This window comes from Stegostoma tigrinum, chromosome 9 (assembly GCF_030684315.1).
Source record: "Stegostoma tigrinum isolate sSteTig4 chromosome 9, sSteTig4.hap1, whole genome shotgun sequence".
NCBI classification, from domain to species: Eukaryota; Metazoa; Chordata; class Chondrichthyes; order Orectolobiformes; family Stegostomatidae; genus Stegostoma; species Stegostoma tigrinum.
Window position 1 is genome coordinate 29,915,032 of NC_081362.1, and position 22,507 is coordinate 29,937,538.

At 42.2% G+C, this 22,507-nt stretch overlaps 1 long non-coding RNA gene and 1 other non-coding gene across 2 annotated transcripts; both read right to left on the bottom strand.

Annotated features, from left to right (window-relative positions):
- Window positions 1-2,703: 2,703 nt before the first annotated feature.
- LOC125454784 (uncharacterized) lies at window positions 2,704-12,819 on the bottom strand. Its single transcript, XR_007248097.2, has 3 exons — window positions 12,607-12,819; window positions 5,504-5,578; window positions 2,704-2,826 (listed from the first exon to the last, which is right to left on the bottom strand). It is a non-coding gene; the product is annotated as an uncharacterized LOC125454784 (long non-coding RNA).
- LOC125455250 (small nucleolar RNA SNORD50) lies at window positions 4,846-4,915 on the bottom strand. Its single transcript, XR_007248194.1, has one exon. It is a non-coding gene; the product is annotated as a small nucleolar RNA SNORD50 (small nucleolar RNA).
- Window positions 12,820-22,507: the final 9,688 nt, after the last annotated feature.

Sequence of the window (22,507 nt, forward strand, 5' to 3'; positions counted from 1 at the left end):
CATACTAATGTCTTCCACTGTGAAGACTGGCGCAAAGTACTTATTAAGATCTTCAGCTATTTCCTTATCTCCCATCACTAGCATTCCAGCATCAATTTGGAGCAGCCCAATATCTACCTTTGCCTCTTGTTTGTTTCTTATGTATTGAAAGAAGCTTTTACTATCACTTCTAATATTACTAGCTAGCCTACCTTCATATTTGATCCTCTCCTTCCTTATTTCTCTTTGTTATCCTGTTTGTTTTTGTAGCCTTCCCAATCTTCTGATTTCCCAGTGCTCTTCGCCACCTTATAGGCTGTCTCTTTTTCTTTGAAACATTTCCTGATTTCTTTTGTCAGCCATGGCTGTCTAATCCTACCCTGGGTCATCTTTCGTTTCTTTGGGATGAACTTCTGTACTGTGTCCTCAATCACACCCAGCAACTCCTGCCATTATTGCTCTACTGTCTTCCCCACTAGGCTCTGCTTCCAGTTGATTTTCGTCAATTCCTCTCTCATGCCCCTGTAATTACCTTTATTTAACTATAACACCATTACATCCGATTTTGCCTCCTCACTTTCAAACTGCAGTCTGAACTCTACCATATTATGATCGCTGCCTCCTAAGTGTTTCTTTACTTTAAGATCTTTTATCAAGTCAGGCTCATTAGATAGCACTAAGTCCAGAATAGCCTGCTCCCTTGTGGGCTCCATCACAAACTGTTCCAAAAAGCCATCCTGCAAACATTCCATAAATTCCCTTTCTTTGGATCCACCGGCAACATTATTCACCCAGTCCACCTGCATATTGAAGTCCCCCATGATCACTGTGACCCTGCCTTTCTGACATGCCCTATCTATTTCCCTGGGCATCTTGCACCCCTGGTCCTGATCACTGTTAGGAGGTCTGTACATAACTCCTGTTATGGTTTTTTTTGCCTTTGTGGTTCCTCAACTCCACCCACACAGACTCCACATCCTCTGAACCTGTGTCATTCAGTGCCATAGATTTAATTTCATTCTTAACTAACAAGGCAACTCCACCCCTCTGCCCACCTCCCTGTCACATGTTCCCTTTGAAGGTGAAATATCATAGCAACAGGCCAGTAAGCCCTAGATATCTAGGAATATTCCGGACTGGATAAAAAGGAAGACACATAGCAGGTGCAGGAAGAGAAAAAAAAAAGTCTTAGTGTGTAGAAAGTGGCAGCGACACTCAAGTAATTAGTAAAGAGAAGGCTTAAGAGAAAGACGCTGACAGGCGACAGTAGGGAGAATTGCAAAGTATTCCACAAGTGTATCATGGGGACAGGATTACCAGGGAAAGAGTAAGGCCCACTGGGGACAAGATGTGCAGGAAGCCAGTCATCATTCGTGATGTCAAACAGGTACTTAACATGGGAGGAATATGCAAGTACTGAATTCAAAAGGCTTCTCTATGAACTCCTTGAGTATTTTGATGGAGGGAAGAGTAATTGTCTTGGAGGGCTTTCTAAAAAAAAGTAGACAAACTCCCAGCTTCAGATGAGTTATATCCTAGGGAGATAAGGAGGGAAATAAGGGGGGGGGGGGGGGGGTCTTAACCCAATTTTTTCGGATCTGGCCACAGAGGTGTGTCACTTTACAAGGATTGTAAAGTTAGACCAAGGAATTACAGTGCAGTGAGTCTCACATTAGTGGCAGGAACAATTGGAGAAATATCAAGGAAGAAAAAAATCTCCATTTACAGGAGAGGTTTGGTCAGGACTAATCAGCACAGCTCTCAGAAATGCCTCTAATCTTGTAGAAATTTGCAAGGAGATAACCAGGTGTACAGATGAGGACAGGCCAGTTGATGTAGTTTACTTGGATTTCAGCAGCCCTTTAACATGGTGCCACAGAGAAAACTGATGAAGTTAAAAGCTCACAGGATCCAGGGTGACTTGAAGTTGAACCTAAAATTCATTTATTAAAAAGGAGAGCGTGTTAGTAGAAGGTTGCTTATTTGACCAGAACCCACTGTGCAGAGAAATGACAAGGGCGATTGTTGGATCCTTTTGATTTCACAAGTGAAATAGGGAAGAACATTGGGATGACAACAAGTTTCTGTCATCTGCTAACACTGGATGGGTGATTCAATGAGGTGGTATAAATTAGAGAATATAGAAGTGATTGGTAAGACAGAATTTAACCCTGATAAACTGTGTGGTGATGCCAGGGTACAAGGAAGTTCAGAATAAAGGAGGGATCTTGAGGTATTTCTCCACATATCACTATGATCATATGGGTAGTTAAAACAGCATATGGGATGTTTACCATCACCGGTTAAGGTATAGATTACAAGAGGATAGAGGTTATGCTGAAACTGTACAGAACTTTGGTTAGATCATATTTGGAATACTATGCAGTTCTAGTCACAATCAGGATGTGACTGTAGAAGAGATTCAACAAGGTGGAACATCTTAGCAATGGAGAGGGGCTAGGTAAGCTCAGGTGGTTTAATTTAAGCAACACTGTTTGAAGGGGGTGGGTGGGAGGAGAGATCTGGTAGATACTGGGACTCCACTCACTAGAATTTAAAAGAATCAGTGAGAGGTGATGTCACTGAACTATAATATTAAAGGAGCTTGACAGTGTAAATGCTGAGATGATGTTTTCCTCTCGGTCTACTTTTAGTGTCGCGATGCAGTGAGTCTCTTCTGTATTGAATGATTCTGTAATTCAGTTTGACAATCTGACCAAAGGCAAGTATGAACAGTTTTTATTAATTGCCATATTTTAAATGGGAAACTATTGTCATCTGATAACGTGCTCCAAGCCAGAAAGTCCATTGTAGATCTGGTTTGATAGTCTTCATTATAGCCAATACCTGCAAAAGTCAAAACGTATATGTTAAAGGCTATAGCTTCCCTTATCAATTCAACACGGTTTCTTTTATCAGAACAAGCATTAACTGTTTCTAACTTGCTTCAAACCTCATCTGTTTGCACTGATATTTTTGCCATCACCTCAAGTTAGATTTAAAATACACAGAACAAGTTTACCAGACTTCAGACCCAGGATGACAGGAATGACTGTCACTGTGAAAATTACTATTCATTGTAAATTAAAACAGTTACAAGTAAATATATATTAGTCAACTAGTTACTTTATACACACAGGGAAAATATTGGACATCACAGGCAGAGGTAAGCTCAATGGTCTTTGTTCATAGAATCTGCTAAGATGGTATTGATCAGAACCCTGCTTCTTGATGCTGTCATTTGTTTTCAAGAGGATGGGTGACCCTTAGCCTCATACAAAAGAGGTCACTTAAACCCGTCAAGATCAAATGACTTTCCCACCTTCAATAAGCACAGCCCAAGCCGATCAACCACCTGGGAGTTGGTCTGCAAGTAACTGTTCACTGGCCTTCAGTTCTTAATCCACAGAGCAGTTACTTGTTGCTGACTGAATCCCATTTGGACACAGTCCACATCTTCAGGTCACCTGCAACCCATCTATAATTGTAGTAGTTAAAGTACTCTTTTCCCATTTCAGCCCACAGATTAAAAACTCAAAACAAGTTCTTATAACAATCTGCACAGTTGCTACTCAACAGTGGTCAAGAGTGCTAAGTGGTGGTGAATAAGGTGTCAATCAAGTATGCATGAGATTGAATACGATTGGATTCTCTTGTAGGAGATGGTCTTGCCTGGCACTAAACAATCATGCTAGTTGTTACTTACAGCCTAAAGTCTTGCTGTATGTAGACACTGTATGTGTTAGTTATGAGAAATCACAAACACCAAACAATTTAAAATCATTGGCAGATACCTATTTGAGGGAACGTGGCTGAAGCACCTACAAAAGACTGACTTTAGACACTGCCCTCCAGGAATATCTGCAATGTCTGGATCTTTTCCCCCTAGATGTTACCCCAAATCTTTTGGGGCAACTTCAACCAGGAAAAGCTTTTCCTTCACTCATCTGGCTACTTTAAAGACCCACTGATGCCAAATACAACATTATTCTTCACCCTGAGGTGAGTGACATGGGTATGCAGAAGCAGGGGAACTGAGCATACATGTGTATTTATGTCAGTAGAACAGACAGGGAGCAATGTCTTCAACTTTATTAATGGGGTATACAGTACAAGAAACAAAGAGGTAATGTTGAACTTGAGACAGACCCCAAGTCAGATGTGTACACCTGTGGATGCCACATTGTAGTAGCAAAGATGTGAATGCAGTGGAGAACACAGAAGCAATTTACAAGAATGGTTCCAGCAATGAGAAACCTGAAATATGGATTGAACTTGGACTACTCTCCTTGGAGAGAAGGGAGCTGAGGGGATTTTATGAAGGTTTTCAAAAGGTGAGTGAGCTGAATAAAAGAGAGATGTTCTTGCTAAAAAATGTTAATGACAAGAGGACATGAATTTAGTGATCTGTAAAAGAAAAGATTGATGAGAAGATTCTTCAGTGAGTAGTTAGGATATGGAATGCACGTTCCAAAGAGCTGGCGCATACATAAATGGACTGAAAGGCCACGACCTTGTGGTGTAACAATTCTCATTCTGTGGATGAGAGTTCAAATTGCACCACAGCCAGTTGAACAAAGTTATAATAAGCATTTATTCCAGATTTAAAAACAATGTTGGCAGATTGTCAAATATACATCTGACTTAACACTGCAAAAAGCAACAACAAAAAAAAAACTGGCTTGATCTGAATGAGACTCCAGAATATGGCTGACACCAACTAGATTCTGAAATTACCCAACATGTTGTTAACTGCTACAGACTTGCTCTGGAAGACGTGTTGATTTGTACAAGGCCCACTTGTGTACAGCCATACAAGCATAACAAAACAATACCAGATAACAAACTAAATGTACTTGAGGTCTAATCTCAGCAGTCAGATCCGTTTGAATGTTTCATCATAAGTGTCAGGTTCGGGATAGTAACATCACTGATTAGACCATTTTAGGTTACAGTTTGCTGAAAATCTGTTCAGCCATACAAAGTGTAGCAAGTGTTGCACTTACCCTGAATCAGAGTCTCCATCGGCTACCAAAGTGCTGTGGAGGGAATGTGAATTAATCACAAGTGAATCATGCCAGTATTAAAACCAAACGGATTTCAAATGTTGAGATTCTTACCACAAGCAGTCGAACTGTTAATGCTCAGCTTATTTTATTATATTGCAGCAAATGTCAAATTCAAAGCAAATTCTTTCTTCAAAATGTAGTTCAGGCATAGCCAAGTCACCTTAAAAGTATGCAGTATCACCATATTATCACTCTGCAAGTGAAAGCTGGAAGCTATCAACAGCCACACTACATAGCACCAAGCTGATTTGTAAAACTGGAGCTGAGGTTGCCATCACTTTCTACAATAGCACATAAGCAGACAAATCTGACACATCCCTTTGCAAACACATTACATCTGCCCCCGCAGAAACACCAAGGAGGAATATCAATGGCTCATCCCATTCAAATTACAAGAGATAGGATTTAATCATGAGCCATTTTAAAGCAGAGAACATTTAAATAAAACCAGTTACCTATGCAAATTGTTAAAACAAGGATCAAACTTCTGGAGGGTCATCCATCATGTAGACCTGATTGTGCCTTCACATCTGGAGTGGGGGACCAAGATAAACAGAAGACAGAAAAAGATTAGATCACTATTACATAGCAAGTCAATAAGACGTACTGGAAACAATACGTCTAGTAACAGAAGTAACATTTCAGTGCAGTGACTCCCCACTGCATCTTGAGATGTTAATGGTTTTTTCCACAAGGTTGCTGCCTGACTAGCAGACCGTTTCTATCACATGCAATATTTAAACTTTTGTACTGATTCAGTCAAATCTCAACGGTCAGGTCCATACCTTTATCATCAGAACTTCAGGTTTAGAACGTTGCTCAATCAACAAGATCATGAATCAAGTGAAAACAGAACAAGCAATTCAACCATACATCCACATCTAAGTAGTGTGGAATGACAATTTGTATTTTATAAGTCAACCAATGCAGCATGGATCTTGCAGCTGCCCTTGGGACTGCAGGTTTAGTTGAAGACTTATTAAAGCACTTTAAACAGATATTTAATATTTCACCAAAAGATTTTTATTCATTCAGTTTCATTAAAAACAAAAGAAGTTTCCCCAGACTGTGGTGGCCTTCAATGAACAACTGAAGCTCTACTTCCCCCCGCCTTCAAAGTTTAGAACCTAAAAAAAGACATTTTAAAGGGATTTTTTTCACATTGCAAATTTCCCTACACACTGTTGGCTCTGGAGATGACAGTCTTCAAGGACTAACTGAATTAAAACAACTCCACTTAATCAGCTAAGTGGTTGATTTTATTCAGGATTTATCAGTTTGATAGATTTTATTTTGCATTTTAACATTATCTGCAAGAAGTAATGAAAGGTAGTTTATTCTATGCAAAAGGTCCTATACAGAACGGCGAAGGGCCTTCATAGAAGTCTTATAATGTGGAAGCAGGCCATTTGGCCCATCAAATCCTCTGAACAGCATCCCACCCAGACCCACCCTCTACCCTATCCCTGCATTTCACACCCTCGACAGAGCAATTTAGCATGACCAATCCACCCAACCTGCACGTCTTTGGACTGTGGGAGTAAACCCACACAGAGGGAGAATGCGCAAACTCCAGCCAGTTGCTGAGGCTGGAATTGAACTCTGGTCTCTGGTCACTAGCCACCTCTTTACTGAGGAGCGTTCTGGAAGAAGTCGGCTCAGTTGGCAGAGCTGATCAGAGGAGTGAGGAAGAACCAGTAAACCCAAAACATTATCACTGTTTCCACCCTTCCTTCTTCCTCTAAAACAAAGACAGGAGAGAGATCGAGGCTGATAGGAAGTTTTTGTAGCCAAGAGGGTATTTGTCTGTTTATACCTAGATTACAATGCAATCTTTAACCAGATAGTGCAATTAGCTGGTACAAGTGCAGGCTTAGGTGAATACTGGGCTTCAGTAAGGCAAACGAGATAAGGCTAGTTAAGATTAATTTTATCTTTTAGCGTAAAGGGACAAGGATGGCAGTTACAGCATGTGGGACTTCAGGCGGTAGTCTAGTATCCCTGATGGCTATGTCTGCAGGAAATGTGACCAGGTGAAGCTCCTCAGAACATATTCAGTTGGAACAGCAGTTAGATACTGTGGAGCATTAAGGGGGCCAGAGTGTGCAAAAGACATTAGTTACAAGGTGGCCAGGAGTCTCCTGTGGCTATTCCCCTCTCAAGCAGTTGAGTCATCTTTGATACTGCAGGTGGATGAGTTACTCGGGGAGAGACAGACAGGCAGCAGCAGCTAGGCCTGTGGCAGCAGAACTGGCTTTGTTGTAGAGCAGGGTCAAGCAAGATCAAGCCAGCGACTGCAGCAGGAGACTGTGTAGACGGGGCATAGGAGGCCACATTGGGTGCAACAAATACAACACAAACGCTTAGAGGTGGTACAGGTGTTCACCTTCTGCAGCTTGATGGGAAGGTGCCATGGATGGGGGCAGGGGGTGTTTACTGGTCAATAAATGGATGTGGGTCACTGGAGGGAATGATGCCCATGAAATGGAGACAGAAGACTAAGTGGAATATGTGTTTGGTGTTGCATTCTGCTGGAGTTGTCCAAAATGGCAGAGAGCGATATGTTGAATGCAGAGGCTTACTGGGATGAAAAGCAAGGACAAGGGGGATCCAAATCAGTGGTGACAATGATGGAAGCATGAATGATAGGGTGACAGGGCTCTCAACTGTATCCAATCTTTGTGACCTATTCTACTTTAGAGAAACCAAACGCAGGTGGGGAGATTGCTTTGCAGAACACCTCCAGCCTGTGAGAACATGACCCCAATCTTCCAGTAGCCAGCCATTCTAACAGAACACCCTGATCGCATACCCACATATGTCCTCAGCATGCTGCAACACTCCAATGAAGGAAAACACAAACTGGAGGAATAATATGTCATCTTCATACTCAGCACTTCATAACCTTCTGGACTCTGAGTCCAACACCTTCAAACTGAACTAACTCTCATTTCTTTCCTTTTACTTTTAGTTATTACATTAAGTCACCATGTACTCTCTCACATCACCCCCACACTCCAGTGGGTCAGTCTGTTCTTTCCAGTATGGCAGTAAGACAGTTGTCCTGCCATTCTCACATTCAGAAACTAATCTTGAACTATCAAATTCCTTTATCTCCAGCAATTTACACTCCAACCCATCTTGTCAATTATAGTATAAATGTTGTCACCTCCATACTTCACTTCAGCTTTGAAGAACAGCCATCTAAGATTTGAAATGTTAGCTTACTCTCTATGGATGCTGCCTGACCCACTGCAATCACGAGCATTTGTTTTCATTGAGCATAGGAGTTGGGAGATCATGTTACAGCTGTACAGGACATTTATTAGACCACTAGCACATGGTGTTCAATTCTGGTCTCCCTGCTATAGGATGCATGTTGTGGAACTTGAAAGCATTCAAAAAAGATTTAAAGGATGTTACCAGGTTGCAGTTTGATCCCTAGGGAGAGGCTTAATTGGCTGGAGCCATTTTCCCAAGGAACACTGTAGACTGAGGAGTGACCTTAGGGGTTTATAAATCATGTGAGGCAGGGATACAGTTAATAGCCAAGATCTTTGCACTGGAGTGGGGAGTCCAAAACAAGGGGGCATAGGATTAAAGCGAGGAGAAAGACTTAAAACAGGCCCTAAATGTTCACATTTTTCACAGGGGGTGGTGCATGTATGAAATGAGCTGCCAGAAGTGGGAGGCTGGTACAAATACAAGACTGGATTAATTTAGGATACCTTGTCAGCATAGACAAGTTGAGCCAATGGGACTGCTTCAATTACTACAACTCTAGGCTGATGAACTCAGGGCACGTTTAAGACCATGAGATTAGGACATAACTATTACAGAAACCTGGCTGTGATGGCCAACACTGGCAGCTTAACGTTCTGGTTTTTGATGCTGTATGAAGGATTAGGAAAGGAGACAAGGAATGAGGTTGGGGTGGGGTGGGGGGGAGGGGTAAGTGTTTTTTGATTAAATAACATCACTGCTATAACTAGAGAAGTAATTCCTGAAAAATCAGTGAAACTACACGGTTAGAAATTAGAAAGGAAATATCACCTTAACAGGATTGTACTATAGGCCCCTCAAGTCAGAGGAAATTGAGAAACAAATATGTAGGGTGATCTCATTAAGCACAAGGTAGCAATGGGGAATTTTAATTTTCCAAACAGACTGGGGTTACCACTGTGTTAAACGTTTGGATGATGAAGAATTTGTCAACTGCATTCAAGAAAATTCTCTTTCAGTATGTAGATGCTCCCAGATTAGGAGTAAAAGACTGCCTTTTGGGCAATAAGGCAGGGCAGCTGACTGAAGAGAAAGTGGACGGACACTTGATCTAGCAATCAAAATGGTTATGAAAAGAATAAGCCTTCCATAAGGGAAGCTTTTAATTGGATTAAGGCAAGCTTTCATGCTATGAGACAAGAACTTTCAATAGTTAATTGGAGTAGACTATTCACAGGTAAAGGGACATCTAACAAGTGGGAGACTTTCAAGAGTGAGAATAATAAGAGTTCAGAGGCATTCTGCTCCTGTTAGAGTGAAGTTTAAAGTTGATAAGATTAAGGAATAATGAATAAATATATTTAAGTTATAGTCAAGAATAAATCTTATTTAGATATAGACAACTTACAGAAATTAATAAAATTACAAGGGGCCTGGATAGGGTGAACAGCCAAGATCTTTTACCCAGGGCAGGGGAGTCCAAAACTAAAGGACATAGGTTTAGGTGAGATAGGAAAGATTTAAAAGGGACCTAAGGGGTAACATTTTCATGCAGAGGGTGGTGCATGTAATGGAATGAGCTGCCAAAGTGCTGAAGGTGGTACAATTGCAACATTTAAAAGGCATCTTGATGGGTATTTAATAGGAAGGATTTAGAGGGATATGGGCCAAATGGGACTAGATTTATTTAGGCTCTCTGGTAGGCTTGGATGAGCTGGATTGCAAGTTGTTTTGTGCTGTACATCAGACTACCTTTGTTCAACTGAATCTCAAAATCAATATAAAGAGATTTTAGGTATATTCTTAAGAAAATTCAGCAAGGCAAACAGGATACAAGATGGTGTTTGCAGATAGGGTGGCACGGTGGCTCAGTGGCTAGCACTACAGCCTCACAGCACCAGGGACCCGGGTTCGATTCCAACCTTGGGTGACTGTATGAAGTCTGCACATTCTCCCCATGTCTGCGTGGGTTTCCTCTGGGTGCTCCGGTTTCCTCCCACAGCCCAAAGATGTGCAGGCTAGGTAGATCGGCCAAGCTATATTGCCCGTAGTGGTCGGGGGTGTGTGAGTCATAGGGGGGATGGGTCTGGGTGGGATGCCTCAAGGAGCAGTGTGGGCTTGTGGTTTAAAGGGCCTGTTTCCACCCTGTACGGAATCTAAATCAAAACAAAAAGACATGAGGCCCAGTTACGTTTTAAACAAAGATAAAAAGGTGTAGATACAGATGAACACAGCAGGCCAAGCAACATCACAGGAGCAGGAAAGCTGACGTTTCAGGCCTAGACCCTTCTTCAGAAATCTCAGATTCTCCAGCATCTGCAGTTCCTACTATCTCTGAAACATGTTTTAAACAAAGACCGGTTAGCATGTGAAATAAATTTCTTGAGAAAGCAATGAACTTGGTATGATTACAACAGTTAAGACATTTGGCTTAGTACATGAATAGGAAAGGTTTGCAGGGATATGGGTCAGGAGCAGGCACATGAGATTAGTTTAGTTTGGGATTGTGTTTGGCAATAGATTAGTTGAACCAGAGGACCTGTTTCTATGCTGTATGATTCCAATCATGGGAGGAAAAAATTGCAGTGACGGTGTGGAGAAAGGCAGGCATGAAGAATCAGGCAACGAACACCAGTGCCACTGTAGCTTTGTGTGCTAAAGTGCAGGGGGAAAAAAAGTTCCTTTCGGACTCAGGAGCAGAACTTGAGAAATAGATTTCTCCAAGAACACCATTTAGAAAAACAAAAATTCCAGGTAACAAGGAAACTCCACAGACCTTCCAAGTGAAAGACCAGGACAACATCCACAACTGTGCACACAAATGCACAAGGCTCTAGCCCCAGTGACAGATGAGCCAAGTGTAAGCATCGACACATCCTGGAAAGCATTCCTCAAATACCTGGCAGTACTAATTGAATTTGTCACTATTTAACTGGAACTTACCATTTACCTGCAAGTTAAGCACTAGTTGATCATGGGAACTTCCAAGAATTCAATAAGATTGAATGAAAATACACCTCCACCAATAAGGCACATGAGAAATCGTTCTTTGCCGACAGACAGAAAACTGTCATTACATGGTACTAACATATCCAGTAAACAATTCAGTTCAATACAAGTTTCCCCCCCAACAAAGCACAGGTCAATCCAAACCAGTTTGATAACAAACAAAAAACTTGTTTTCAGCAAAGTTAGAAGTCTAATAGCTAGATGCCCTTTTATTAAAATTGACTTCACAATTCATTCCAAGGAAATAAGGCAGTTAGGCTCAGACCTGATTTGAAAGGCAGCATTATTGACAATATAGTATTGCACAGAAGATTCCCTTCGGATTTTTATGTTCAAGCCTCAGGCTCTTGAACCCACAACTTCATAAACCCAGGTGAGGATACTACCAACTAAACGGACTTCAGGAAACAGAAGCTCCCACACCAATTATAAGACACACAAGTCAGGCCATATACGTACTGTATACTACTAATTTGGCAACAAATCGGATCAAATAAACAGTCACTGGATTACGACCCTACTTAGCACGCCAAAACGGAAGGGAGAAAATGGAAAAGTGTTTTCTTTTAAAAAAAAGACAAACAGCTTTCACATACCGACATAGTAGGAACGGCCGATGCTGGAGAATCTGAGATAACACGGTGTGAAGCTGGAGGAACACAGCAGGCCAAGCAGCAGAGGAGCAGGGAAGTTTGACGTTTCGGATCGAGACACTTCTTCAGAACTGGGAGAAGGGAAGGGGGTTCTTAAATAAATAGGGAGAGAGGGGGAGGCTTTCACATACGCATTCTTTCAGACTCCCAGTTTTACATTTAGGTATTAACCCCACGCGCACACAGATCGACAACTTGAAAAAAAATCCGTCAAATTGCTCTCAGGTAAATTTATATTTTCAGAAGGCATTTAAGTATTACGACTTCCTAGATCAATACGATTGAAAGACGAGAGGCGTGGGCGCGAAGTGGGGGGGGGGGGGGTCGGTGTTGAAGAGAATGACGTTTTTTTTGAAAAATTAACGCTGTTAAAAGCAGCACCACTACTAAACCAGCCTAAAACTAGTAATCCATTGTGAATTCGCTATATACAGGCAGTCTAACGTGACCTAGACTTCCAACAACTGAAATCAAACGTGTCTTTCTGAATCTGTGTCAGAACTCACTCCACAAACTCGGGGCGCCCATTTTGGAAAGTTAGTACATCGCCACATGACACGCATTATCACCCTAGAGAATTATTTTCTTATTATGGAACCATACTGACCATAACAAAAAAAAACCGTACCCAATTTCCAGTATCATGAAAGAAAGATTTTTTTAAAAAAACACACCTTCACCACATAATTGAGAACACGGCCGTCTTCTTCACATATGCCAACTCCGCGGAGTACTATCTGTGACGTTTACGAAATGCATGCGTAGCAAGATGCCAAACATGTCTGCCCGAGGGGAGGTGCTTACTTAAGAGCAGTGGCGATTGGAAGAATAACAGAGATAGTAGATATTTGTTAACACTTGTGGATGTGAGTAGATCCGTATTTGTTGTCAATCGGGAACGGGCGTATACACAGTTCCAGAAGTCTTTGCATAGGATTTACACCTGACGTTGTATTCATCCGTTGTGTAGCGCATGCGATTTTGAAATAGGGTTCAGCGGGAGTGGGAAATCTCCCGGCGTCAGGAGGAGGGGAGATGGCCTAGAACAGGGGGTTGGAAGCGGAAAAGGTAGTTCGGGAGGGGGAGACGACCAACCGTTTGTTTGCAGTTTGTTAGTAAGTTTGCAGATAACACCAAAATTGGTGGTGTAATGGACAGTGAAGAATGTTATCTCAGGGTACTTCCTCAAGACCTTAATCACATGAGCTGAAGAGTGGCAATGGAGTTTAATTTAGATAAATGTGAGGTGTTACATTTTGGTAAGGCAAATCAGAGCAGGACTTGTACACTTAATGGTACGGTCCTGGGGAGAGTTGCCAAACAAAGCGTCCTTGGGCTACAGGCTCACAGTTCCTTTGTAGGTGGATAAGGCTGTTGAAGAAGATATTTGGTACACTTGCTTTTATTGCATTGAATAAAGGAATTGGGATGTCATATTCTGGCTGTACAGGACATTGGCCAGGACCACTTTTGGAAGACTGCTTTTAATTCTGGTCTCCCTGCTGTAGGAAGGATATTGTGAAATACAAAAGGATGCAAAATAAAAATTACAAGGATGTTGCCAGAGTTGAAGGGTTTGAGCTGTAGGGATTTGCCCAATAAGCTGAGGCTATTTTCTTTAGTGCATTGGAAGTTGAGGGGTGACCATATAGAGATTTATAAAATCATGAGGGCCATGGATGTGGACAAGGTCTTTGGCCCAGGGTTGGTGAGTCTAAAAATAGAGGGCACAGGTTTAAGGTGAGAGGGAAAGATTTAGAAGAGAAGTAAGGGGCAACATTTTCATGCAGAGGTGTTCAGTGTATGGAATGAGCTACCAGAGGAATTGGCGGTGGCTGGTACAATTATAACAGTTAAAAGGCATCTGGATGGGTACATGAATAGGAAGGGGTTAGAGGGATATGGGCCAAATGCTGGCAAATGGGACTAGACTATTTTGGATATCTGGTCGGTGCAGGTGAGTTGGACAGAAAGATCTGTTCCCATGCTGCACAACTCTATGGCTCCAACTAGCCTTCAATTTAGTGAAGAGAGAGGCAGGTAGGTTGACAGTACAACCAGAATAATGCACAACAGAGAGAGAACTATGTGCGGGAACTAGATTAATTGAGGATATTTGGTCATCATGGACTGGTTAGACAGAAGGTCTGTTTCAGTGCTGTATGACTCTGACTTACCACAAACCTTTGCCACATTGTATGTTTCTTCTTTCAATCGAAGTTATCCATCTCTGGTTAACGATGGTTAGCTTAGCCCCTTCCAAGGATATTTCTTTCTCACTGGAATATGCTGTGAGCCTTGAACAATTTCTTAAACAACCCCAAATGATATTGCTACCAAAATTCTTCCCTAGCCCCCTCCAATCACATCTGCCCTCTCTTCTTTGTAATTACCTTTGTTTAAACTTAGCACTGTTGTTTCTGATTGAAGTTCTTCCCTCTTGGAGAATGCTGAATTCTACCATCGTAGTCACTGTTTCCAAGAGAATCTTTTAAAAGATAGACCTGTACAGCACAGGAATACGTCCTTCAACCCACAATGATGTGCTGAACATGATGCCAAATTAAACTTTAGGGCAGCACGGTGGCTCAGTGGTTAGCACTGCAGCCTCACAGCGCCAGGGACCCAGGTTCGATTCCAGCCTTGGGTAACTATCTGTGCGGAGTTTGCACATTCTCCCTGTGTCTGCATGGGTTTCCTCCCACGGTATAAAGATGTGCAGGCAAGGTGGATTGGCCATGCTAAATTGCTGTGGTGTTCAGGAGTGTGTGGGTTATAGGGGGATGGGTCTGGGTGGGATGCTCCTAGGGGTGGTGTGGACTTTTTGGGACAAAAGGACCTGTTTCCACATTGTGGGGAATCTAATCTAATCCTTTCTGCCTGCTCTTTATCCATGTGCCTCTATTCCTTGCATTTTCACATACTTATCTGAAGGTCTTACCTGCATCTCTGGTGGTACGTTCAAGATTCCTACCACTCTAAAATAAAACTTGGCCTTCACATCATCTTTGAACTTTTCCCCTCTTGCCTTAAATGCATGCCTTCTAGTATTGAACATTTCAGCTCTGGGAAAAAGATTATCAACCCTGTCCATGCATCTCATAATTTTATACACTTCTATCAATATTTCCTTCTGTTTCTGCTGCGAATCCAGAGAAAATAACCCAAGATGTTTTAGCTTTTCCTTATAGCTCATACCATGTATTGCAGGCAGTATCCTGGTACACCTCTTCTACATCCTCTCCAAAGCCTCCGTATCCTTCTTTCCTGTAATGTGGTGACCATATTTGAACACAATATTCTAAGTGTGGCTTATCCGAAGTTTGAGATATCTGCAACGTGACATCCTAACTCTTGTACTCAGTTTCCTGACCAATATAGACAAGCATGCCATACGCCTTCTTTACCAACCTATGTAATGGAGTGGCCATTTTTAGAAAGCCATGATCCTCTGTACGTCAATGCTATTCATGGTTCTGCCATTAATTCTTTACTTTGCCTTAACATTTGATCTTCCAAAGTGTAGCTCATCACACATACCTGGAGTAAACACCATCTGCTATTTCTCTGCCCATATCTACAACTTAGTAGTATCCTGCTCCACACCATCCATAACTCCACCAATCTTTGTATAATCTACAAACTTACTAACCCACCTATCTACATTTTCATACAAGTCATTTCTATAAATCACTAACACAGAGGTCCTAGTACAGTTCCCTGCTGAACGTCACTAGTTACGGACCTTCAGCCTGAAAGACACCCTTCCACCGCTACCCTCTGTCTGCTATGGATGAGCAAATTCTGAATATATGTGGCCAAGTCACCGTGGATCCCATGCATTTTAATCTGGATGAGCCTACCAGGAGGGAACCTTGTTAAATGATTTATTGAAATCCATGTAGACAACAACTACTGCTCCACTCTGATTTGATCACCTTTGTCACCTCAAAAAATTCAATCAAGTTAGCGAGACATGACCTGCCCCACAGATAGCTATGCTGACTCTTCCCAATTAGGTCATGTTTTTCCAAATGCATGTAACTCCTTAAGAGTTCTGTTTAATAGCTTCTTATCCACCAATGTAAGATTTATCAGTCTATAATTTCCTGGATTACCTCTATTTCCCTTCATGAACGGAGGAACAACATTAGTTGCTAGCTAGTCTCCCAGGACCTCTCCAGTGCCTAATGAGGATACAGAGATCTTGGTCAAGGAACCAGCAATCACCTCTCCTGCCTCTCTCAATAACCTGGAGTAGATACCATCAGGACCTGGGGATTTATTCACCTTAGTGTTCTTCAAGAGACCCAACACCACTTCTTTCTTGATCTCAAAATGCTGTAGCACATTAACATTGTCCACACTAATCTCACTATTCTCCATAACCTGCTGAGTGAAAACCGACACAAAGTACTCATTTAGGATCTTGCCAACATCCTCTACCTCTGAGCTCAAGTTCCTTCCTTTATCCTGTAATACATGGTATGATCTATAAGGAGAAACTAAAAACACTTGGGTTGTTTTCTCTGGAGTGGCAGTGGAGACGGAAGGAAAAATTGATAGGAGTGTTTAAAGTTATGAAATGCATAGATAGGTTTGATAGGTAAGTTCTTCATTTCGGTAGTAGAACTGAATGGGAGCAGTCGAATTGCGCTCTAGGAAGGTGAGTGAAGTGATATATTTGGACAGTGGCTAAGCCTGAGACACTACACGTGTCTCCGCTAACAGAAAAAAACTGTGTTCTGTTAATAAGGTAAGGTTTTTTTTTAATCTTGTGCTGGTAAGGAGAATGATTGATAAAAATTTTTTTCATTTCATTTATCTATTATTTGATATTATAGCAGGACTAAGCTAAGCTTAAGAGTAAAATGGCAGGAGATCCCAGGTCCGTGTTATGCTTCTCATGCTCAATGTGGGAGCTCAGGGACGTGGCTGATGTCCCTGACTCCTACACTTGCAGGAACTGTGTCCAGCTGCAGCACTTGTTAGACCACATGATGGCTCTGGAGCTACAGATGGACTCACTATGGAGCATCCGCTATGCTGAGGAAGTGGTGGATAACATGTTTAGCAAATTGGTCACACCGCAGATTAGGATTGTTGAGGGAGAAAGGGAATGGGTGACCAAAAGGCAGAGAAAAAGCAGGAAGGCAGTGTAGGTGTCCCCTGCGGTCATCTCCCTCCAAAATAGGCATACCGTTTTGGATACTGTTGGGGGAGATGGCTCACCAGGGGAATGCAGCAGTAGCCAGGTTCTTGGCACTATGGCTGACTCTGCTTACAGAAGGGCCCGACAAAGAGTGGAAGGTCTATAATCATAGGGGTTTTGATTGTAAGGGGAGTAGATAGGCGATTCTGTGGTCAAAAACAAGACTCCTGAATGGTATGTTGCCTCCCAGGTGCATGGGTAAGGGATTTTTCAGATCAACTGCAGGACATTCTGAAGGGAGCGGGTGAACAGGCAGCTGTCATGGTGCTTATAGGCACCAATGATATCGGTAACAAATGGGATGAGGTCCTACGAGCAGAATTTAGGGAGTTAGGAGCCAAGTTAAAAAGTAGGACCTCAACAGTAATCAGATGTTTGCTACCAGTGCCACATGCTAGTCAGAGTAGAAATGAAAGAATAGGCAGGATAAGTGAGTAGCTTGAGAGATGGTGCAGGAGGAAGGGGTTCAGATATTTGGGACATTAGGACTGGTTCTGGGGGAGTTGGGACTGTTATAAATTGGACGGTCTATACCTGGGCAGGACTGGAACCAAAGTCCTCGGGGGTCCTTTTGCTAACGCTGTTGGGGACGGTTTAAACTAATGTGGCAGGGGGATGGGAACCAAATGAGGAGGTTAGTGGACAGTAAGGAGGTAGTGACTAAAGCCTGTAAGGAACTAGATAATGAGGTCAGGGTGACTAAGGGGAAGAGTAGGCAGGGAGCAGCTGATGAACGCAAAGGGACAGATGGTCTGAGGTACTTTTGTTTTAATGCGAGAAGTGTAGTAGGTAAGGCAGGTAAACTTAGGGCTTGGATTAGTACCTGGGAGTATGATGTTATTGGTATTACTGAGACTTGGTTGAGAGAAGGGCAAGATTTGCAACTATATATCCCAAGATATAGATGCTTCTAACGGGATAGAGAGGGAGGTAAAAGGGTTGGAGGAGTTCTGTTACTGGTCAAAGAGGATATTTCAGCTGTGCTGAAGGACGGCACTATGGAGGACTTGAGCAGTGAGGCAATATGGGCAGAGCTCAGAAATAGGAAGGGTGCGGTAACAATGTTGGGGCTGCACTACAGACCTCCCAACAGTGAGCGTGAGGTAGAGGTACAAATATGTAGACAGGTTATGGAAAGATGAGGGAGCAACAGGGTGGTAGTGATGGGAGATTTTAATTTTCCCAACATTGACTGGGATTCACTTAGTGTTAGGGGTTTAGATGGAGCAGAATTTGTAAGGAGCATCCAGAAGGGTTTTATGGAGCAGTACGTAAATAGTGCACCTCGGGAAGGGACCATACCAGATCTGGTGTTGGGGAATGAGCCTGGCCAGGTGGTTGAAGTTTCAGTAGGGGATTACTTTGGGAATAGTGATCACAATTCCGTAAGTTTTAGAATACTCATGGACAAAGATGAGAGTGGTCCTAAAGGAACAGTGCTAAATTGCGGGAAGACCAACTATAGCAAAATTTGGCAGGAGCTGAGGAATGTGGATTGGGAGCAGCTGTTTGAGGGTAAATCCACATTTGATATGTGGGAGGTTTTTAAAGAGAGGTTGATTAGAGTGCAGGACATACATGTCTCTGCAAAGATGAGGGACAAGAAAGGGCAAGATTAGGGAACCATGGATGACTGGTGAAATTGTGAGACTAGCAAAGAGGACAAAGGAAGCATAGGTCTAGGCGACTGAAAACAGACAAAGTTTTGGAAGAATTTCGGGAAAGTCGGAGTAATATGAAACAAGGAATTAACAGGGCCAAAAGGGGTCGTGAAATAGCTTTAGCAAACAGGGTTAAGGAACATCCCAAAGCCTTGAATCGCCAAGGTCTTTTCCGGAGGGTGGAGTAGTTTAAAACTGGGGTCATATTTTTAAGGTGAGAGGAGAAACACAGAGGGTGGTTTATATGTGGAATGAACGGCCAGAGGAAGTAGTAGATGCAGGTACTGTTACAACATTTAAAAGATGTTTGGACATCACATGAAGTGCAGGTTTGTAGTTCCTTGAAAGTAGAGTCCCAGGCAGACAGGATAGTGATTAAGGCGTTTGGTATATGAGTATAGGAGTTGGAAGGTCATGTTGTGGCTGCAACAGGACATTGGTTAGGCCACTTTTGGAATTCTGCGTGCAGTTCCGGTCTCCCTGCTATAAGGAAGGATGTTGTGAAACTTGAAACGGTTCATAAAAGATTTCATAGAAACCCTATAGTGTGGAAACAGGCCCTTCAGCCCAACAAGTCCATACTAACCCTCGGAACATTTCACCCAGACCCATCCTCTTATAACCCACCAAATCAACACATCCCTGAACACAATGGTCAATTTAGCATAGCCAATCCACCTACCCTACACATCCTTTGACTGTGGGAGGAAACTGGAGCACTTGGAGGAAAACCACGCAGACTCCATACAGACAGTCACCCGAGGGTGGAATCAAACCTGAGTTCCTGGCGCTGCGAGGCAGCAGTGCTAACCACTGAGTACTGTGCCAACCAACTTTACAAGGATGTTGCCTGGGTTAGAGAGTTTGAGTTATAGTGAGACACAGAATAGGTTGGGGCTATTTTACCTGAAGCACCGAAGGCTGAGGAGTGACCTTATAGAGTTTTATAAAATCGTGAGGGGCATGGAAAGGGTAAGTAGACCAGGTCTTTTCCTGGGGATGGGGGGCAGGGCAAAACTAGAGGGTACAGGTTCAAGTTGAGAGGGGAAAGATTTACAAGAGACCTCAGGGGCATTTTATACAGAGGGATGGTGCATGTATAGAATGAGCTGTCAGATGTAGTGAGGCTGGTATAGCTACAGCATTTAAAAGGCATTTGGTTGGGAATTTGAATAGGAAGCATTTAGAGAGGTATGGGCCAAATACTGGCAAATAGGACTAGATTAATTTAGGATATTTGGTTGGTATGGATGAGTTGGACCGAAGGGTTTGTTTCCATGCTGTTACAGTTCTATGACTGTATGAATAGGAAAGCATTAGAGGGATATGGCGCAAACACAGGTAGGTGGGACTAGTTCAGTTCGGGAAATTTGGTCAGCATGGACGAGTTGTACCAAAAGGTCTGTTTCCATGCTGTATGTTGCTATGACTCGATATCTGAAAGCCGTTTCACTCAAAACAGTCTTTGAGCCACGCATTTAATTCCTTGACTTTATTTCCCCTGTGCAAGCTTGCATATGGCTCAAGAACTAATCTAGAGATTATTATCTTGGGTCTTCTGCTCTTTAATTTAGCTCCTAACTGTTCAAAGTATTTAGTAAAACCTCCTTTCTTGCCGCAAAGTCCTCTAGTTCTATGCATTGTAAATAATTTAACTCTAGCTACAGAGAAACTCTTACAAAGTATTACTGGAGAATGTTACAAATTTAAATGTTAATCCCTTTAAATGCTCCCTTTATGCACAAGTTTGTCCCTCTTGAAGAATGCTAAATTCTACCATCATGGCCACTGTTTCCAATTGAGTCTTTTACGCTGACATAATTTATTAAGCGTGGAATTGCTGGAAATACTCAGCAGACATGGCAGCAATTGTGGAGAGGAAGCAGAGTTAACATTTTGTGTCCAGTGACCCTTCTGCGCCTTCTTCAGAACTTCAATTCTAAAGACGTGTCATTGGAATTTTTATGTGGGGAGGCGAATGGCCTAGTGGTAATATTGCTAGACTGTTCATCCAGAAATTTTTGGTAAAATACACCAGGACAGAACTGAAACAGTTAATGTTAGGATCCTAAGGAATGTTGTCAAACAGAGAGACCTAGGGATGCAGGTACATAATTCCTTGGAAGTGGTGTCACAGGTAAACAGGGTGGTAGAGATGACATTTGGCATGCTTGCTTTCATCTAAGACTTTTGAGTACAGGAACTGGGACATCATTTGCAGCTGTATAAGTCATTAGTAAGGCCACATTTGGAGTACAGCATACAATTCTGCTCACCCTGCTAGAGGTGGAATGTTATTAAACTGGAAAGGTTGCAAAAAAGTTTTACAAGGATGTTACCAAGACTGAAAGGTTTGAGTTACAAGGAAAGGCTGGATAGGCTGGGACTTCTTTTCCCTGGAGCATAGAAGATTGAGGGGTGATCTTATAGGAGTGTACAAAATAAACGAGGAACACATGAGGTGAGTAGCTAGGGTAGAGGAGTCCAAAATTAGAGGGCATAGGTTTAAGGTGAAAGAGGAAAGATTTAAAAGGGACCTGGCGGGCAATTTTTTCACTCAGATTGGTTCTTGTATGAAATGAGCTTCCAGAGGAAGTGGTAAAGGTTTGTACAGTTATAACGTTTAGAGGACATTTGCAGTGCTGGAGGCTGGTACAATTACAGCATTTGAAAGGCATCTGGATGGGTATATGAATAGGAAGGGTTTAGAGGAATATGGGCCAAATGATGGCACATGGGACTAGATTATTTAGGATATCTGGTTCTCATGGAGGAGTTGGACTGAAGGTTCTGTTTCCATGCTGTATATCTCTATGATTCTATAACAGGTACTTGAAAAGCAAATGTTTGAGGGATATGGGCCAAAAGAGGGCAAATGGGACTAGTTCAGTTCAGCGCACCTGGTTAGCATGGATAAGTTGGACCGAAGGACCTATGTCCGTGCTGTATGACTGTACAACTCTGAGTATTTGCATTTGTCTTAAGGGAGAAATACTACTCAGGCTATGCTGATAGAGGAAGAAACTTAGTCAATATGAAGGGTTCAAAATTGATAGGGCAGAAGATAGAATGTTGATACTTAAAGTTGAAAAGATACAGGGACTGGATGAGCTCCATTCAAGGATTTTAAATGAAGTGAGAGTGGAAATTGTGAGGATACTGGCCACAATCTTCCAGTCCTCTGTCGAATCTGGGGAGGTTCCAACAGATTGAAAAATTACAAACACTACAGCCTTGTTCATGAAGGTTTATGAGGAGAAGCACAGCAATTATAGATGAGTATTTGCAGTTGTGGAGAGGTTTATAGAGACAATTATTCAGGATAGATTTGTAGTTACATGGAAACAGGTGTTTGAGTAGGAAGAGTCAGAACATGAAATAATGTTAAACTAACTTCCTGAAGTTCTTAGATAGAGGTAACAGAAAGCTCAATGAGGTTAACACTGTTGATGTGGGTTGCGTTAATTTCAGATGTTTCATACAATGCCAGACAACAGGAAAGTTACAGGTCACAGAATAAAAAGGTCAGTAGCAAAAGAATATAAAATTGAATGAATGATAGGAAACAGAGTGTGTTCATCAATGGACATTTTTCAGGATGGAGAACAGTTTATAGTGGAGTGCCCCAGGTATCACTACTGGGAACCTTGCTTTTCCTGATATATATCAAAGACCTGGATCTTGGCGTACAGGGGGCAATTT